Below are 21,985 nucleotides of genomic sequence, written 5' to 3'. Positions count from 1 at the left end.
ACACAGTACACACACACACACACATACAGTATACACACACAGACACACAGTATACACACACAGAATACACATACACACACTGAAAAGGTACTGGAGAGGCGGGGCAGCTATGATCTTGGGATTTTTAAATAAACACAGATTTTTACATACTGTGCCTGGTTTTATTGAGGCTGGCAACTCTGATGGGGCCCCTTAGTGGCATGGGGCCCTTGGGCAGTGCCCGAGTGGCCGAATGATCAGTCCACCCCTGATTTCCAGTACCTACAGGTAAGCCTTAGTGTAGCCTTACTTGTAAGTAAAAGTGCTGTGTAAGGGTTTACAACTACTTTAACAGCTTCAGCAAACAATTCCCTGAAGTGGGGAGGGAAGTGAAAGTAGTCCAGTGTTGCTGTGTGGCAATCCAGTTAATCTCCACTAACTCTCAGGTGTTTAATTACATGCCAAGTATATTGATTGGTAAAGCAGAATAGCTGATCCAATAGATGGTGTGTAATCAGGAGACAATATTCATGTGCAAATCAGAACTGTAATTGAATTCACAGTGATCACTGACTTAGACCCCTTTCACACTGCGGGCATTTTCCAGGCGCTACGCGCTACTGTCTGTCCCTTCCCGCAGCCCTGATTGGGCGGCAGGGTTTGGACATTTTATTTCTGCTTTTGAGTTTTGTACCTGTGCCTTGCCTAGATGCATTTTTTCATGGATGTTCCTGTTGCTGACCCCTTGCTTGGATAATAAATCATTGTCTAGTTTCCATTTAACGCGACTCTTGTTTGGATAACAATTGACTCTCACTGCCCTGACTTTCTGGTTGCAGCCTGCTCTGACCCTCACTTGGATAATGATCTGCTCTCTCTGGGTGCTGCTCTCCTTGTCCCAGGTTTGGATAACAGAATACTCTCTTATTTCTGCCTGCCCTGACCTCTGCATGGATAACGGATTACTGTTGTGAAGATCCTTGCTTGAATACAGGCTGTGTCTCTGCTTGCTGCAAGCCAGCCCAGGTACCTGCATGCCAGTCACTAGTCCTGGGTGCCTGCATTGTGTACCAGTCTTGGGTCTTTTGTGCATTTTCCATTTGACATGGTATGTTACTCTCCTTTCTTGAGTTCCTGGGAAGTATCTTAGTTTGGTGAGTAGATCTCCTCGTCTTAAATCCTGGGGGCATCCAAGCACTGGTAGACATACTAGCTTTAACCACTTCCCGACCTCCCCAGATTTCCATATCTACAGTGGTGTGAAAAAGTGTTTGCCCCCTTCCTCATTTCCTGTTTCGGAACATCAAACCAATTTAAACAATAGTCAAGGACAACACAAGTAAACACAAAATGCAATTTGTAAATGAAGGTGTTTATTATTAAAGGTGAAAAAAAATCCAAACCATCATGGCCCTGTGTGAAAAAGTGATTGCCCCCTAAACCTAATAACTGGTTGGGCCACCCTTAGCAGCAACAACTGCAACCAAGCGTTTGCGATAACGTGCAATGAGGCTTTTACAGCGTCCTGGAGGAATTTTGGCCCACTCATCTTTGCAGAATTGTCCTAATTCAGTTACATTAGAGGGTTTTCGAGCATGAACGGCCTTTTTAAGGTCATACCACAACATCTCAATAGGATTCAGGTCAGGACTTTGGCTAGGCCACTCCAAAGTCTTCATTTTGTTTTTCTTCAGCCATTCGGTGGTGGACTTGCTGGTGTGTTTAGGATCATTGTCCTGCTGCAGAACCCAAGTTCGTTTCAGCTTGAGTACACAAACAGATGGCCAGACATTCTCCTTCAGGATCTCTTGGTAGACAGCAGAATTCATAGTTCCTTTTATCACGGCAAGTCTTCCAGGTCCTGAAGCAGCAAAACAGCCCCAGACCATCACACTACCACCACCATATTTTACTGTTGGTATAATGTTCTTTTTATGAAATGCAGTGTTCCTTCTACGCCAGATATACTTGGACACACACCTTCCAAAGAGTTCCACTTTTGTCTCATCGGTCCACAGAATTTTGTCCCAAAAGTCTTGGGGATCATCAAGATGTGTTGTGGAGAAATTGAGACGAGCTTTGATGTTCTTTTTGCTCAGCAGTGGTTTTTTCCTTGGAACTCTGCCATGCAGGCCATTTTTGCCCAGTCTTTTCCTGATGGTGGAGGCATGAACGCTGACCTTAACTGAGGCAAGTGAGGCCTGCAGTTCCTTGGACGTTGTTGTGGGGTCTTTTGTGACCTCTTGGATGAGTCGCCGCTGCGCTCTTGGGGTAATTTTGGGCGGCCGGCCACTCCTGGGAAGGTTCACCACTGTTCCATGTCTTCGCCATTTGTGGATAATGGCTCTCACTGTGGTTCGCTGGATTCCCAAAGCTTTGGAAATGGCTTTATAACCCTTTCCAGACTGATAGATCTCAATTACTTTCTTTCTCAATTGTTCCTGAATTTCTTTGGGTCTCGGCATGATGTGTAGCTTTTAAGGATCTTCTGGTGGACCTTACTGTGTCAAGCAGCTCCTATTTAAGTGATGCCTTGATTGTGAACAGGTGTGGCAATAATCAGGCCTGGGTGTGGCTAGAGAAATTGAACTCAGGTGTGGACAACCACAGTTATAGTATGTTTTAACAAGGGGGGCAATCACTTTTTCACACAGGGCCATGATGGTTTGGATTTTTTTTCACCTTTAGGCTGGGTTCACACTGCTGCGGGGGGAGATCCGGATGTGATTCGCACAGCAAATCACATCCGATCTCCGTAGCACTGCGAGTTCAGCCATACAGATAGTATGGCTGAACTCGCAGCTGTCCCGCAGCAAACTCGCACAGGACCCTTTTTTGGGTCCGCAACGGAATCGGATCGCATGGGGGTTCACACCATGCGATCCGATTCCTGTGCGAGTCGGCAGATCGCACTGCGATATGCCGACGGATCTGGGGGTGTCATTAACATAACATTGACACCCCCAGCCGTCCGCATAGGGCAGTGTGAACTGCCGGCGGGAGGTATGCGATGCGGGAAAACGCCGCGGATTCGCGGCGTTCCCGCATCGCAATAGTGTGAACCTAGCCTTAATAATAAACACCTTCATTTACAAATTGCATTTTGTGTTTACTTGTGTTGTCCTTGACTATTGTTTAAATTGGTTTGATGTTCCGAAACACTTAAGTGTGACAAACATGCAAAGGAACAGGAAATGAGGAAGGGGCAAACACTTTTTCACACCACTGTATATATATATATATATATATATATATATATATATATATATATATATGTGTGTGTGTGTGTTATTCTGCACTTCTGGGCTTTGGGCGTGCTGGTGGCTTGCTCCGGCTGTGATTTTATACACGTCGATTGTTCTGTACACAGGCAGAATGACAGTCTGCCTATGTAAACAAGGCAGACTGTTATTCTGTGCGTACAAAAGACATGGATCATGTCTGCAAGTAGTAAAAGTACCTCCCCCACAGTTAGTAAGCACTCCCTAAGGAACACATTTAACCCTTTGATTGCTCCTGATGTTAACCCCTTCCCTGCCAGATAGTACAGTGAAAGTGCATATTTTTAGCACTGATCCCCATATTAGTGTCACTGGTCGCCAACAAAGTGTCAAAAGTGGCAGTTAAATAACCCATAGTTTGACGCTGTAACTTTTGCGCACACCAATCAATATTCACATATTGGGACTTTTTTTTTTTACCAAAAATATGTAGCAGAATACATATTGACCTAAACTGATAAAGAAATTGCATTTTTTAATTTTTTTTATTGGATATGTTTTAGAGAAAAGTAAAAAAATATTGTTTTTTTTTTGTTGGTTTTTTTTTTTAAATTGTTGGTGGTTCTTTTGTTTCTAGTGCAAAAAATAAGAACTGCAGATACCACCAAAAGAAAGCTCTATTTGTAGGGATTTTTTTATTTTGTTTGGGTACAGAGTCGCATGGCCATGCAATTGTCAGTTATAGTAACACAGTTCCGTATTGCAAAAAATGGGCTGGTCAGGAAGAGGGATGAACCTTCCAGAGCGGAAGTAGTTAACCACATCTATACCGAGCACTTTCACCCCCTTCCTTCCCAGACCAATTTTCAGCTTTCAGCACTGTCACATTTTCAATGACAATTGCGCGGTCATGCTACTCTGTACCCAATTGAAATGTTTATCATTTTGTTCACACAAATAGAGCTTTCTTTTGGTGGTATTTATTCACGACTCCGTTGTTTATTTTTTGTGATATAAGCGGAAAAAAAATGTGGAAATTTGGAAAAAAAAACAATATTTTCTTCTTTCTATTTTAAAAGAAATCCAATAAAATCGAATTGTGTCATACATTTAGGACAAAATGTATTCTGCTACATTTCTTTGGTAAAAAAAATCCCGTTAAGTGTATAACAATTGTTTTGTGTGATCACGGACATATGTACGCAGATGATTATGTACAGATGTGCGCAGATAATCATTGGGACATGTGATTTTACTGTTAAATCTGTGGGGGACAGGGGTTTTTACTATGTATATGTGTGTGGGGACATGTGTGTTTTACATTGTGTACATGTTTTACATGTGTTTTTTACACTGGTGATCAGTGTGTAAAAAGCTGTAAAAAAACAGCTCATACTCACTGATCGCTAGACATGTGCAGAGTAAAATATTTCGTTTCGGAATTTCGTTTTCGTCCGAAAAATTAATTTATTTAGTTACTCCCGAAATTCGTTTTTATTTATTTCGTTTTTCGTTCAAAAATTGCATAAAGAAGATTCGACGGAGCTAGTATATAGCATACTTCGTGTGAACTTTAGAACCCTATTAAAGTCTATGGGACTCCAACGTTCAAAATCTAAAGTACTAATTTTAAAGGCTAATATGCAAGTTACTGTCCTAAAAAGTGTTTGGGGACCCGGGTCCTGCCCCAGGGGACATGGATCAATGCAAAAAAAAGTTTTAAAAACGGACGTTTTTTTGGGAGCAGTGATTTTAATAATGATTAAAGTGAAACAATAAAAGTGTAATATTCCTTTAAATTTTGTACAGGGGGGTGTCTATAGTATGCCTGTGAAGGGGCGCATGTTTCTGGTGCTTAGAACTGTCCCTGCACAAAGTGTCATTTATGCAGGAAAAAAAAGTCCTTTAAAATCACTCGCAGCTATTATGAATTGTCAGCTCCGTAATACAGAGAACACTCATTGAAAGTCATTGATAAAAAAAAAAAAAGCGTGGGGGTCCCCCAAATTCAATTACCAGGCCCTTCAGGTCTGGTATGGATATTAAGGGGAACCCCGCGTCAAATTTTTTAAAAAAAATTGACGTGGGGTTCCCCCTAAATATCCATACCAGACCCTTTAGGTCTGGTATGGATATAAAGGGGAACCCCGCGTCAAATTTAAATTTTTTTTTAAAAAAATTGACGTGGGGGTCCCCCTAAAAATCCACACCAGACCCTTTATCCGAGCACGCAACCTGGCAAGCCGCAGGAAAAAAAAAAAAAAAAGATTCCAGCGGTGGTAATCCACTCTTGCTATCCAGCGACGGATGATCATCTCTCCAGGGTCCAGCGATGGCTGAACTGAATCAGCGCAGCGAATCCATCCATCTTCTGTCTCCACTGAGGAGACTCTGTGGGATCCCGGCGGCCTGACGTTTGTTATATGCGGAGGGCAGGGCCACCCGTCACCTGACCCCGTCCCCCTCTGACGCAAGGGAAAACCCGTGTTTCCCCGTGACGTATGAGTAACCCCGCCCCCTCTGATGTAGCGGAAACCTGCCTGTGTTACATCAGAGGGGGGCGGGGGCCCTCCGCATATAACGTCAGGCCGCCGGAATCCTCCTCCGTGGAGACAGAAGATGGATGGATTCGCTGCGCTGCATCAGATCATCCATCGCTGGACCCCGGAGATCTGTTGCTGGATAGCAAGAGTGGATTACCACCGCTGGAATCTTTTTTTTTTTTTTTTTTTAATAAAGGAATTTTTCAAAAGTGTGTTTGTCTTATTTAACTATTTTTTACACTTTCTTTGTGAAATGGTAGGGGTACTTTTGTACCCCCTTACCATTTCAAACAGGGGGGGCGGGATCTGGGGGTCCTCTTGTTAAAGGGGGCTTCCAGATTCTGATAAGCCCCCCACCCGCAGACCCCCACAACCACCGGCCACGGTTGTGGGGATGAGGCCCTTCTCCACATCAACATGGGGACAAGGTGCTTTGAGGGGTCACAGACCCCAAAGCATCCTCCCAATGTTGAGGGCATGTGGCCTGGTACGGTTCAGGAGGGAGGGGGCCGCTTTCTCGTCCCCCCTCTTTTCCTGAGGCCTGCCAGGTTGCGTGCTCAGATAAAGGGTCTGGTATGGATATTTAGGGGGAAACCCACGTCAAATTTTATCTTAAATTTGACGCAGGGTTCCCCTTAATATGCATACCAGACCTGAAGGGCCTGGTAATTGAATTTGGGGGACTCCCACGCTTTTTTTTTTATTTATTTATTTATTTTTATCAATGACTTTCAATGAGTGTTCTCTGTATTACGGAGTCGACAATTCATAATAGCTGCGAGAGATTTTAAAGGACTTTTTTTCCTGCATAAATGACACTTTGTGCAGGGACAGTTCTAAGCACCAGAAACATGCGCCCCTTCACAGGCATACTATAGACAGTTAGACACACACCCCCCCCCCCCCACACACACAAAATTTAAAGGAATATTACACTTTTATTGTTTCACTTTAATCATTATTAAAATCACTGCTCCCCAAAAAACGGCCGTTTTTAAAACTTTTTTTTGCATTGATACATGTCCCCTGGGGCAGGACCCGGGTCCCCAAACACTTTTTAGGACAGTAACTTGCAGAATCCTTTCTCTCTGTCAAATCTTTTTTCTCTGTCGAATATTTTCTCTATATAATCTTGGATTAATAGAGGTAAGGTTAGGCACATTCGACCACAGGTTGTATAGACACAGATTGTTATTGTCAGAGTCACGTCAAATCTCCTATTCTATATCGAACTGTTGTAACAACTAAAACTAAAATAAAGCATTTATTTATGTCGGATCTTTCGTTTTTCGGATTCTGTGCTTTCGTTATTGTTTGTCAAAACTAAAACGAAAATAGCTGAAATTCGGACGAAAATGCATTTGGACGAAAAGGAATGCACATGTCTACTGATCACCAGCCGGGTGCAGCAATCCGCTCTCCTCTCCTCACCGACAACTTCTGTGTGAGGAGAGGAGAGCCGATTGCCTAGCAACAGACTTTCTGTTTATATCACATGACGGCTGTGATTGGACGCGGCCATCGGGTGATCAGGAGGGCCAATCCCAGAGCCCTCCTGCTGATCAGAGATGTGCCTTGTCTGGCGAAACAAGCGCATCGGGATCGCGCTGCTGTGCAGGCACACGTGCATGTGATCCGCCTGCTTCTGAGGGACGTTCCTGAACATGGTGGGAAGTGGTTAAAGCAGAATTAAACTGAAAACCAATAATTTAATATATTGCAGCTTAACAATAATACGATGTGGTATCTGTATTAGTTTTACTCCCCCCCCCTTTGATTTCACCTGGTGATCTGACCAGTAACACACCTACTGTATTACAGTGTCCCCACTCTGGATGAAGGAGCACAGGGGGCACCTTTGGATAGAAGCATAGTGGAGTGTTCGGATACTAGTGTACTGGATACTAGTATATCTGGATACACTAACACAGTGATTCTCAACCAGGGTTCCTCCAGAGGTTGCTAAGGATTCAGTATTGGGCAATTTCAGCCTCTCAGATAAGTTCCCACTGACATCATTGATTTTTTTTAACTATCTGTAAGGAGGTAATTCTTGCCATGACCACAAGTGTAATGCCGCGTACACACGACCGGACTTTCCAGCATAAAAGGTCCGACGGTCTTCCCGACGGAGTTCTGACGGAGTTCCTGCGGACTTCCGACCCAACGGACTTTCCCACACACGAACGGTCCAAAGTACATTAGTTTTGAACGTGATGACGTACGACGGGACTAGAAAAGGAAGTTCAATAGTCAGTAGCCAATAGCTGCCCTTGCGTCGTATTTGGTTCATCGGACCAGCACACAGACAAACGGTTTTCTCTGTAGAAATTGAGTCCGTTGGACAGATTTGAAACATGTTCTATTTCTAGATCCGTCTGAATTTTTGAAGAACAAAATCAGATGAAGCCCACACACGATCGGAATATCCGATGGAATGCTTCCATCTGACCTTTTTCTGCCGGAAAGTCCGGTCGTGTGTACACGGCATTAGGACCATTCTTCCCACTGACCATCACACTAATGTATCATGTGTTGTAGATTTCTAATTTTTAGCAGGGGTTCCCTGAGACCGGAGAACTATTTCAAGGGTTCCTCTGTGTTGAAAACGTTGAGAAAGGCTGCACTAACACATTGAAGGCAAACACCAGCTTACATTGCAGTTACACAAGCAAATACAGCAACAGTTTGTTCTCTGTTTGGATAAAGGTTTTAAATGAATAAATACAATCTGATCATTGTAAGCACCCCTCTTAGTGGTAAATGGTTTGTCGCAAAAATTCGAACTGCTATATTTGCTGGAAAACATATTCTATTGATCCCTAGGTGAAAATAAAAGAACGAATGTCTAAAAAAAGAACTAAAACTAGAACTAAAGCAGCAATCTAAGTATTGATAAGCTACTATAAAATAAATATTTGCTTTTAGGTTTATTACATTAAAGGTGCTGCTATGGGTGAAACTGTGCAACTGTGCATTGATCAGAATAGGATGCAAGCCAGTAAGCCTTACAATAGTCTGCTGTGTAGTGAGTTTACCAGACAAATCCAGATGGCCTTTGCCTCAGTCTCTGCATTTAGATTCACATCCATGTGCGAACAGATTTTTCACACCTGAGGACAATGTTACAGTAAGTTCATCTTGAAGCCAACTTACAACAGATAATTCAGAACCATGCATATGGATGAAATTGGCATCCTGCTGGTCAGACATAGCACAACCTAAACTTAGAAACAGACAGGAGCAGCGGTCACACTGAAACCGTAATTCCAATTTACTGTTCAATATACATTACCAGTAAATATAAATGTGTTTTGTGTGTGCATATGTTATATAATTTATAGTTTAACTTGCTATTAGCAGTGCAATAATTAGCGCAAATACTGAAAATAAACTGTATGCCTACACCATGCTATTGTGCACAGGCACCCCAGTTGTCTAATGCTGGTAAATTGGCTCTCAATGTGGAAAAGGTTGCCGACCCCTGCCAATAAGTTGACCATACATGCAGATATTTTTTTGTTTAACTCGTTTTTATTGATTTTGAAAAATAAAGTTATCCATCACTTCAAACAAATATTTTACATCATCTTGAAATGAGATTAACATAAGAAAATAAACCAATTTACCACCTAAGTCACGGTTCGTCATATAATACATACAGAATTTGTATATTAATGATCACGATCTCAGATTCAGAATATTCCATCACTCAATTATCCATAAACTAAACAGTCAATCCTTCTATACTCAAGTGTAACTACATCTTCCATTGATTTTGACCATCGGTCATGTGAATAAGTATAATCCAGTTATAAATCATATTAACAACTAGGACCTACAAGTAAAGTGTTTTATTGCTTTACTGTACCATTTATAAAACTGAATAAAAGCTTGCAGCTGTACTATACCATCCCTGTAAACGCAGTCCACGGGGACCAGGAGACATTAAATTTCTCAGCATTCCCATCTTTATATGCCAGAATCTTTTCATATTCCCTCACTGTGTTCACTCTCGCCACTAGATGTGTACTGGATGGAGGATCTGGTGTTTTCCAGTTGTTCAGTATCAGGGATTTGGCCGCTAGTAGAATATGCATGGTTACGGATCTAAGTTGGGGTGGGAATGCATTCAGGTCTATATGTAGGAGGGCCAATTCTGTCTTAGGAATTACCTGTCTACCCAAGATTTTCGATAGCATTGAAAATACCTCTAACCAGAAGGGTTGTATATGTGGGCAGGCCCACAACATATGTACTAAACTCCAAACTATCCCACATCCCCGCCAACATAGATTAGAGGAGTTTTTAGAAAATTTAGCCACAATATACGGAGTGTAGTACCACTGCACCATAATTTTCTGCATTAATTCGTCGTAATTCGAACATTTGGAGTACATATGGGTGTTTTTTATGGCCGTTTTCCATTGAAGATCTGTGAAGACTTTGCCTAGTTCCTTTTCCCAGTTAATGGAATATGAAGATTTTGTAAAAGCATCCTTGGCGTCTAAGGCGTTATAAAGTACCGAGATACCCCTTGGTCTTGGAGAGGTTGAATGTAGGCGGAGCCAGAACTTTTCCAGAACTGGAGTACTCAGTACTTTAAGCGTATGGAAGTATGAAGCTAGTTGTGTGTATGTCAAAAATTCGGAGTCGGGGAGATTGCAAGTCTGTTGTAAAACATGGAAGGGAATAAGTTTGCCCTGTGAGGTTATGTCCGACCAATTTACCAGTTTACGGGAGAGCCAGTTTGTTAATCTAATATGTGGTATTATCCATTTCGTAACTTCTAGGGGAATAGGAATAGATTTTGATGGGTAGAATTCATTGCCTTTAGTAGCTATTTCCTTCCAGGCCTCCACTGAAGCCTGGATGGTAGGGTGGTTAGGGATCTCCGTACGTTTATCAATGCATGCTGCAATGAAAAGGGCGTATGGAGACGTGTCGCGCAGCCAAAGCCGCTCCAGCTTACACCATGGCTTAACCTCCCCCTCCGCGAACCAGCTCCTCAGTTGATCTAATATAAATGCAGTGTAGTAGTCTTTTAAGACCGGGATTCCCATACCCCCTGTGGATTTATGTCTGTGTTGCATATGCCGGGAACATCTAGATTTTTTCCCCTCCCAAACAAAATTCGACAACTGTTTTTGTAGTCGAACGAAAAATGATTTCGGTAAAGGGATGGGTAAGGCTCGAAAATAATAAGTCAGTTTAGGAAGTACAAACATCTTATATGCTGCTATACGGCCTGACCAGGAAATGTGAAATTTTTGTAGTCTGTTAATATCTTGTTGGAAGATGTTTAGTAAAGGTGCGTAATTCTCTTTATAAAGTAAGTTTGTAGGAAACGTGAGATTCACCCCCAGATATTTTATGGAGACATCGGTCCAGGGATAAGGGAATGCTTGCTTAAGATATAGTTCTACCGACGGTTTAATGTTCATACCTAGAATGAGTGACTTGGACGTATTAATTTTATAATATGAGACGTTACTAAACTCTGTTAACACTGAATGAGCTGCTGGTAACGAGATTGTAGGATTAGAGAGGGACAGTATAACGTCATCTGCGAATAATGAAATTTTGTACTGCTTATCACCTGCTTGGATGCCTTCAATAAGGCGATCCTTCCTCAATGTTTCCGCTAGCGGTTCCATTACAAGGGCAAAAATAATAGGGGAAAGAGGGCACCCCTGCCTAGTCCCATTTGTGATATTAAAGGGTTTCGAATACAGGCCCTCCGTATACACATGCGCTGATGGGTGTGAGTATAGGGCTAGAATTGCATCACGAATCGCTCCACTAATTCCGAATTTGGTAAGTACCCCCTTTAGATAACCCCAATGAATCCGATCAAAAGCCTTCTCTGCGTCTAACGAAAGAAGCAGAGAAGGCTCCTTTTTGTGTTCGGTCAGGGAGAGCAAATTGATCAATCGCCTGGTAGCGTCTGTTGTGTGTCGACCCAGAACAAACCCTACCTGGTCATAATTAATCAGTTTAGGGAGAATTGTTTTCAATCTGTTTGCTATTAATTTGGCATGGAGTTTCACGTCCACATTGAGAAGTGAAATGGGCCGAAAATTTTGCGGGGCATTGGGCTCCTTCCCTGGCTTAGGTAGGGTAATAATCGTCGCTATAAGCATTTCTGGAGGGAATGATGCTGCCTTGGTCGCCGCATCAAACACTTGCGATAAGTGCGGAGCTAAAATCTTATCAAACAGTTGATAGTATTCTGATGAAAAGCCATCAGGGCCTGGAGCTTTATTTCGCGGGAGGGAGGAGATAGCCTTGGAAATTTCTTGTACCATAAAGGGCGCATTCAATAAGGTGAGATCCTCGGTGGAAACCTTGGGTAGGTCAATTGAGGCTAAAAATTTGTAAATAGAGGACTCTGTGGGCTGAGGCGTGGAAGCATCTGCATGTAGGTTATACAGTGACTCATAAAAATCACTGAAAATGTCTGCAATTTCCTTGGGGTTAGTATGTTTCTTTTTAGTTCTAGGGTCTATGAGAAAGGGCAATTTTTGCTGGATAGTTCTGTCTCTGACCTGACCTGCCAATAGTTTACCCGCCTTATTGCTGTACCTATATGTTCGAGCCTTCAGAGCTCTGTATTGTTTGTCGTGTTGAGCTAGCAATAACAGTCGCAATTCCTGCCTAGTCGTGAACAAGGTTTCTATTAGTAACCGAGAAGGCTGCCTCTTATTCTCAGTTTCCAAGCGCTGTATCTTATCTAACAAGCCATTCAATCTCTCTGTCCTTTGTTTCTTGAGTTTGCTGCACAGCTGTATAAGTAAGCCCCTAATAAAGGCTTTGTGGGAATTCCACAAGATAAATGGATCTGACACAGAGGGGGCATTTCGGGTAAAATAATCTGCAAGCTCAGTTTCTATAAACTGTTTGTGGCAGGGCTGCGACATAGTGTAAATATCATTCCGCCATCTGTTAGCTCTCGTCTCCAGGCGACGATCCACTACATCAATCGAAATTGGGGCATGGTCTGACCATGATATGCAGTGGATCTCCGACCTGGAGACTTGCTGTAGAGTAAACTTATCCGCTAAGAACAGATCTATGCGAGAGTAGCTCTGGTGCACGTTTGAATAGAATGTAAAATCTACTTCTGAAGCGTGTTGGCAGCGCCACACATCAAACAATTCAGATTGGGCAAGGAACCTCCCCAAGGACACCCTGCTGGACTGTGGCCTACCGTGCCTAGAGACATCCAGTGCCCCCCCCGCAATTGCATTAAAATCACCACACCACAATACTCGACCTTGTTGCACTTTAGATACTTTTTTCCTCAACTTGTTGAGAAAAGATAGTTGTTTGGTGTTGGGAGCATACACATTAATCAGGGTAAATCTTACATTATTAATATCACCTATCAGAATAATATAGCGACCCTGAACATCTGAAATTGTTTCTATGCACTTAAATTGCACCGTATTCTTAATGGCTATAGCCACACCTCTCTTTTTAGATACAAAACTAGCCAAATACACATGGGGGAATAGCTTGTTTTGGAACACTGGAGTTTTCTGGGCTGCAAAGTGAGTTTCTTGGAAACATATTATATCACTTCGGAGGCGTTTGGCTTCCTTCCAAGCAAGTTGCCGCTTGAAAGGGCTATTAAGGCCCTTTACATTCAGAGAGGATATACGGAAAGGCATGATAGATGGGAACTTCTGGTATTCACGTCAGATGAGAAAGGCAGTACCGAGTACTACTGAAATATGGGTATAAAAGGAATACTCTATTAACACTGGGCACTTAAAAATTAGCTCGGTGGAAGAAACAGTCATGTATAATCCGAACGTTATCCCTAAAAAGAGAGGTGTGCTCGATGCTTTAACCTGAAATCAGCAGTAAAGAAGGGCGTACAAACTGATAAACCACAGACCCACTTATAAGAGTCAAATGCGAACGTAAGTTTGATTATAACAGAACCGTAATGAACGATCGGCTCATATCGGTCAGTAGAGACAATTCGTTATCGCAACCAACGAATCGCCTTATGACCTGTGCGGTGATTTCACCGCTCTACTCGGGGGGAGAGAAAAAAAAAAGACCGTAGAAGTCTACGAACGTTGTCAAAACTGTAAACGGCTACATAGCGGCCGGGCACTCAAGGGGGGGGGGGTAACAGGGGTGTGATCCCCTTGTGTTAAACTTGCTCGTGTTCATTGTTGTCACCTATGGGGTGGCTTGAAGTCATCCTTGATCTGAATCATCTTCAGGCTCTGGGTTCAAAATTTTCCAATCTTGCAGAAGTCGCAAACCATCCTTCAAAGTGGAGATGAGATGTGTGGCATCTTCTCTAACTATTTGCAGTCTCGCAGGGTATATCCACCGATACGTAATGCGGTGGTTATGTAGCACTTTGGTGATTGTGGATAGCTGCCTGCGCTGTTGCATTGTGAACGCCGAGAGATCAGCAAAGAATGACAGGTCCTGAAGCTCATCTGGTAAGGATTCTCTGCGCCTAGTTGCTGCCATGAATTGATCTTTAATGTGGTAGAAATGGATGCGAACAATAGTGTCCCTGGGGAGATGAGCAGCCACATGTTTGGGTTTGGGAAGCCTGTGGATGCGGTCTATTACAAGATCTTCCAGCGGTGCGTCAGGCAGGGCTGTTTGCATAATATGCATGAAATGCTGCTTCAGATCAGGAGGTTTAACTGACTCCGGGATACCCCTGATTTTGACGTTATTCCTCCTAGATCTGTCTTCCAAATTTGCCAGTTTAAGCTTCATAAGCATCATCTCTTCCTCCCTGTCATTATGGGCATCCACTAAATCATTTAAAGTCATAGCAAACTCCCCCATTTTGGTCTCCACATGGGTCACTCTATTAGAAACTGATGCTATTTCTGACTTGTAGTTTCTGGTGAGCGCCTGGATATCAGAGTGAATTGTGGATCTTAGGGACACTAGCATGTCTTTTAAAGTGGTATCCAGGATAGGGGTATTAGTAGTGGGAAACTCTGAGAGGGAGTCCTGTAGCTCTCTAGTGTTCTCCAGTGAGGAATCTAGGCTTACCTCAGCCTCCTCTTTGTCCGTGCTGTCCAGTCTGGGCTTGCTTTTTGCAGGGCTGTTCTCTCCCGAAGGTGGAGGAGTGCTGGAAGTCTTCCACATAGAGCGGTGTGGAGGTGCGGTGGAGTGGGAGACAGGTTGTTGCTTGCCAGACTTCTCACGTCCTCCCTGTTCTCCTCCGCCACGTGTGCCGCCGCCATCTTGCTCAGGGGACTGCCGCTGAGTGAAGAAATAGTCAGGAAGCCTGTTCGGTTTGCCCCCGCTTTTTCTTTTTCGGTGAGGCATCCTATGGTTTGCCCGCACCTCTTGGTAAAGATTGCGCCGAAAAACGAGGCTTGTAAGCTGTAGGAATACCCCCTTTTGGCCCGTAGCTTAACGGAGCTCTTCACTAAGCGTCCATCCGCTCCGCCGGCTAGCCACGCCCCCACAGATATTTTTTAGGTAGTGACAAAAGATCTGAGAACTACCCATTGTCAAAAACTCTTGGAATGTTGAAATAAAACATCTTCCTTTGGTGCTCCAGCCATAATATGAGAACATTGCCTGACCCATGGTGTCACAAGAGGCCTTTGTTGTGGCAAGATCTCAGCAATCTGATCTAAGCCAATGACTTGAGAGATGGAACTACCTGTACATTGGAACCAGAGGGACAGATCTAGGGTTTCGGCCTGCTGTCCATGAAAAGATCTACATCAGGTGGGGTCCCTTTAGATAAAGGAACTGGCTTAACTTCTGGGTGCTAGGGGGGTACGCTCTTACAAGTGTATCTTAAAGTGTAAGTAGACCCCCCTATTTTCAGCCAAGGAAGCTGCCATCTTGGCCTATGTTTAATCTACAACTACCATGATGCTGCACATGTGATCAGTTATGACACCAGCCATTGGATGGTTTGACAGTTTGGTTGAGAGCCCAACCAATGGGAGTGTTACATTCCCTGCACATGCCGGAAACAAAACAGTTGTTCTTTTCACTCAAGGCACCACATTCTAAAGTTTAAAAAATGAAACTAATATTTTTACATATTGAAGCACGCATGTAGGACACCCAAAATTAGAGGTGATTTATTCTTACAAAGAAAATACACATTTGCACACTGAGAATGACTAGTATTTTGTGTTTCTCTTCTTCACTTAGCTAACTTTACCCCAGTACTGAAAGAGAGGAAAAGAGGGGCAAACTAGGGTGTCCTTAGGCATCTGATTTCCACCTTATCACCTATATTACCTATGATATCTTTGGTTCTTCTTAGACGCTGGCATTTGGCCCACACAGTGCCCATGGTTCCAGTGCTGCACAATAAAAACCCGTGGCTTTGTTTAGCAAGAAGGCAAACCTGATCCACCCATTTGTTGACAATTTTTGGTCAGTTTGGGACAATTTTTTTAGCCATTTTGCCAAGGCACCCCTGAGGAACTCAGAAGGCACCCTGGTTGAAAAAGGCTGCTCTAAAGTAGAGAGGAACCCTGTAAGGCAGGGGTATTCAACCTGCGGCCCACGGGCTGCATGCGACCCAAGACAGCTATAGATGCGGCCCAACACAAAATAGTAAACTTATTTAACTACTTCCAGTATGGACTTTTTCTGGGGTTTTTGAACGCTTTCAATTTTTAAATAGTGATGCAGATGGTTTGTAAAATGAAAGTGATGTCATATCACGCCTGGGTTACTATTATGAACAGCTGGTCAAAGCCAATCCCAGCTTTGCTTGGCTGTCTGGCCAGCTGGTGGACACGCAGGCTGGTCACTCAGATCTCCTGGTGAGACGGGAGAGCCTGAGAGAACCCAAGAAGGCAATCGGAGGGGGGATCATCCTGGTATAACCACCGAAAGTCTAGTGACGTACGTTTACACTTAGCGAACACATCCCGCCAAAGCAAAAATTTACAGTGTCTCTTTACTGGACTGTTATACATTTTATCTTATAACCAATATTTAAAAAAATAAAGTTTTATAACTCAGATAGGTATATTATCTATATCAGTGATCGTTAACTTGCCCGTTCTTTCTCTGCCCAATATGCCTGACTTTTTCTTAGTGCATTTTATGTGTGGCCCAAGACTATTCCTCTTCTTCCAATGTGGCCTAGGAAGGTCAAAAGGTTGGATATCCCTGCTGTAAAGTTTTTATTGCTGACTGTGTCCCCAGTGGGGCGATTCACTCCTCTATATTTTTTCTGGAGGAAATTGTCACTGGGAATGAAAGTGAGGAAAAATCCATATATACTGTACTACCTATCTAAGAGGTGATTTCCTTCACTTTGAAAAGATTTCCTCTCACTTCCTGTTGTGTTTTGAACTGAAAATGTAGGGGAATCTCTCCAATGAAACAAAGAAAGTAGCTTAGTCATTAGTTATCCAATGCATTGGTCTTATTAGCTTACTTTGTTCGCTGATGCAGCTTTTTGCATTTCAAAGGATTTTCAGCATCAGATACCTTACTGAAGGCAGGTTGTTACATATAAAGAAAGCCAAGCAGCATTGCTGGCAGCCTTGGATCAAAGTACCTGATCTGTAGGGGATTCCAAGTGGGACATTTGAAAGGTTAAATAGAGAGACAGCGGTGTTAGGGTTTTCCACTTTCTTTCTTTAAGCAGAAAACCTAATTTATATTCAACCTCATAAATTATATCCAACTAAAAGAAATGAATACTATTAAGAGCTTAACTATAGCCATAGCAGACCATGTGCATACTATGGGGTCTAGAAACACAGGGGACCCAGCACTTTCTGCCTACCCAGCAATTTATACAAATAGTTAAAAGCATATGGAAAATACATTTGTTTAAATCATTGTTTGATATGAATATATATGAATATATTTTAGGGACCTCTATATAATTGCCATAAAAACAACTAGTATTCCACAGCAGCAGAGGAAATGCTTTTAGAGCCAGTTCACACCAAAACACAGTGCGGCAAAGGTACATTCCGTGTATGTTTCCCAAACCACAGTGAATTTGCTGCCCTTGCAATCTGCATGTGGGTGCCAATGTATTTTTAATGGCCCTCCGGACACAGTTAGCAAATGCAGTGCATTTGCGGGCACCAAATCGAATGGTGCCACAGTACAGTTTGGTGCAGTGTGTCTTGAAAAAGCAGTAATTGCACTACTTTTTTCATATTCCAGTGCAATTTAGGGCCACTAATGGGTTTACCATGGGGCCACATCACTCATATGTACAGAATTATTGTTTGTTGTGTACAGTGTAGGTATTAATTTTTATTAGAGAAAAGACATTGGGGTTGATTGGACTAATGCCGCATACACATGATCGGAATTTCGGCCTGCAAAAGACGGATGAGAGTTTTTTGTCGGAAAATGCGACAGTGTGTATGCTCCATTGGTCTTTTGCTGGCCGAATTTCAGCCAGCAAAAGATTGAGAGCATGCTCTCAATTTTTCAGTCAGGAAAAGTTCCTGTCAGAAATTGCGATTGTCTGTGGCAATTCCAACGTGCAAAATTCCTACTCATGCTCAGAAACAATTCAACACATGTTCGGAAGCATTGAACTTCATTTTCTCGGCTCGTCGTACTGTTGTACGTCACCGCGTTCTTGCTGTTTTTTTTTATTTTCCTTGCGTGTCCCCCTCAGATCTACAGCAACTTCACTTCCAAGTGCACTTGTAGTGCAAAGTGGATTTGCCTTTAGTAAATCAACCCCATGACCTGTAGCACAGAGCATAAAGGGAGTCCCGGAGCAGAGCATCAGCACAGGGACAGCATGACATGTGCGGACTGCACAGTCACGCTGTCGGGGGGGAGGCTGAGGCATGTTCCCTTTAAAAAAAGGGGAGGTGCCTCAGCAAGAGAGATCTGTTCGCCGGGAGGGGAAGGAGGCGAAGGGGAGGAAGTGACGTCAGTCGTGAGCAGCTGGGAGAGAGATTCCCACCCACCCTCCCTTATCTAAAGTGTATTTAATAGGGGCAGTAGTGGCAGTGGTTTGGGTCTGTGAGGAGGAAGAAGAGATGTATGTTATATGGAGATATAACATGGTTGTTACCCAGCTGGGGCATCAGGTACCTTCCGGTTACAAGGGGTTAACCAGGAAGGGGTGGAAAAGGTCGGTCACTGCGAAGGTTGGGTACCATCTTACAGTCAGGGGTTTGCGACTGGAGACCTAAAGTTTATACAAAGTTTGTCGCAGTGACCAGTGGTGTGTGTTCCCCTCCAAGACCCATAAAAAGTACAGAGAAGGTTATTATAAAGTTTATTTAAAAAAATGTTATTTATTTATGTTTATGTTAATTTGTTAATAAAAGGCCGGCAAGGCCATTTACTCCAATACCTTGTTACGTTTTTTGTGGGGAGGGATTGGAGATTTGATTAGGGGGATGGAAGAGACTGGGGGGGATAAGTCCTTCACATGTCCAGCAAAGGGAAATAGCTGGCATGCTTGCTCAAAGACCATCAACCTGTATATAAATAAAGCCCCCCGTTAAAGAAAAAAGGGGGGCTACTTCAAGAATTTGCAAAAGTATAAGGGAAACTGACTACCAGTCAATACTGTTTACAACATTGAAGATTTTTCCCTCTTGCTTTACAGCATCAAATTTGTTCCAAAGTGCCGGCCTTGAAAATATAGTCAACTTTAAAAGTACATTCTATACTGATACTTAACTAATAGCAGCTAGAATCCCTGTAAAAGCTTTTTATAAATGGTTTTATCTGACTGACCTGTGCTTTTTCAAACTCTAGAATCATGTAACAGCCATTTGATAGTAAGCACGCAATGTAAGCGTGGCAACCTTTAACAACAATTACCTATATGTTTTTGACATTGGTTAAAAAAAAAAATGCTTTTTACTTGTGGCAGCAAAGCAAACCCTTGATGGCAAACTTGTCATAATGTTAACAGAATACTGTCAGAGAACAGACTTTATAGTTCATTTTGTCTAAAAGTTTCTTTTTTTTATTGAACAGCACTTCTCTCGTGTTCCTTCCTATTCCTTCTGCTTTATTGCCTGCCATGTAAAACAGTGGTAAAATCAACAGGTAGAGCGGCACCCCCGTAAATGGTGCAACAAGTGGTTGTAACTGGGAGGCAACACTCACGTGCAAAATGCATTAAGGCACCTGGTGGATAACCCTACTGTATGTTATATGGCTGTAGCTACTGTAGTAGTAGTTTGTCACATTCGACTAGACTTACTTTGAAATATTGAAGACTTTTAGCTGCTTATCTTAACTCTTGTAAGCAGTGGCAGCCGTTCCATAAGGGGCACCCCCTAATTCATGCACCTGAACCCTAACCTACATGCAGGGCACTGCACACATGGATTTCAAGGTTTTTTTTTTTGAAGCACATGATTGGAGCCTGAGACTCTAGTTGGCTTCAAAAAAGGGAGGGTTTAGGATGCAGAGCAATGCACCCTGAGACCACTCAGTTGTGTGACATTAGCAAATTAATATGTGGGGTGGTGGGCTGGAGTGACCAGGGGGGGGGGGGGGTAGATGTCTCAGGTTTGTTTGACGCCCCTCCCCCGACCAATGGAGCACCAGCCACCACTGCTCGTAAGTATCACAAACATACCCCAGAAATTATAACCACATGAATGGCTCAGACACATTAATGGAATCACCATGGACTGTGTGAAGGACATGATGGCTTGCCTTAAAGCGGTACTAAAACATCCTATTGTTTTTAGCAAAAGAAGCTGCCACCTCTGCCTCTGTTTGGTCTTCAACTGCCATGATGCTGCGATAAGTTATGACACCAGTCATTTGATGGTTTCACAGTTTGGTTGAAGACACAACCAATGTAACAGTTACAGTACATTCCTGGCATGTGCCGGAGTGAACTGTTTTATGAAACCGGTAAATCAAAGAGATTCGTTTTGCCTAATTTTTTTCAGATATAGTTGGCGTATCAGAAAAACTCAGAGGTATTTTAACAAACATTGTATCCCTGTGCTTTTCCTTCTCAGCAATATACGGAGACAAATATATGTACATTCAAAAGACCCACCATCAAAACCAAAAGCAAAATTACTTTATATATGTATTTCAGTATAGTGCAGAATGCAAAGACCTGTGCCCTAGAGAGACAAAACAAACTCTCAACAGACAGAAGACCCAACAAATTAGTAGGGCAACCTCATCAGGTCAGGAATCCTTAGCCTTCCGACACCCAACAGAAAAGAAACATTCTTTCAAGGATAGTGAGGTGCACATCTTGGACAGAGAGGACAACTGGTCCACAAGAGGTGTGAAAGAGATCATATACATCAAAGTGGAGCAAAGCTTTCTTTAAAGGAAGACAATGTATTTAACATTTGTCACTCATAATGCCATTTTAACATCTGTACACTGGCAATTTGACAACACTATACACCAGCCTTTCTCAACTATTTCAACACAGAGGATGCCTAGAGAAACCTTTTCAGTCACAGGGAACCTCTGTTAATAATTATATACACAACTCATAATGCATTAAAGTTATTGTAAAGTCTTTTTTTTTTTTTTTTATATATATATATATATATATAAGGCTTCATGTACACCGCTGCTGGTAAATTGACATTTAGGAGCAGTTGGGCATTTTTTTCAGCTGTCCCTGAACTCTCCTCGATTATCTTATCAGTCCATGTACACAGGGACATTTATAGTAGTTTCTAGGCAGTTGAGTTCAGAAGCATTTTTTGGAAAGCAATAAAAAGGGGTTCGGAAATGGATGTTCAGAGGCATTTGAAAGACCAAAAGCCTGTAACAGCTTGTAAACATGTGTAAAAGCACTAACTTAGCATTTAGCGTGTTTCATTTATAGACGTTTTTAATGAAGATACATTTTTGACTATTTGACATTTTTTTTTAAGCGCTCCTAAACGCAAATGCGGCTAAACTGAAATTGTACATGGGAGGTAGTAAAATGTCCCGTGGACATTAAGCCTAAAAATAACATACATTATTATACTTACCTGTCCTGTTGCAATTGGTTTTGCACAGACCAACCCGGAACCTCCTCTTCTCTGGTCCATATGTTGTGCTCCTGGCCCTTCCCTCCTGTTGAGTGTCCCCACAGCAAGCAGCTTGCTATGAGGGCACCCAAGCCAAGCTGTAGCTGCAATTTGGCCCCTCTCTCTCCTGACTGGATAACTGGCTTTGATTGACAGCAGCGGGAGCCAATGGCACTGCTGCTGTGTCTCAGCCAATCAGGAGGGAGAGTCCTGGACAGACAAGACACTCAGGGACATCGCTGGACAGAGATGG

The sequence above is a fragment of the Lithobates pipiens genome, unplaced genomic scaffold, assembly GCF_037356315.1.
Source record: "Lithobates pipiens isolate NorthernLeopardFrog02 unplaced genomic scaffold, aLitPip1_a1.2 Scaffold_23, whole genome shotgun sequence".
In the NCBI taxonomy this organism is placed as follows: Eukaryota; Metazoa; Chordata; class Amphibia; order Anura; family Ranidae; genus Lithobates; species Lithobates pipiens.
Note: the sequence above shows the minus strand (reverse complement) of the source record.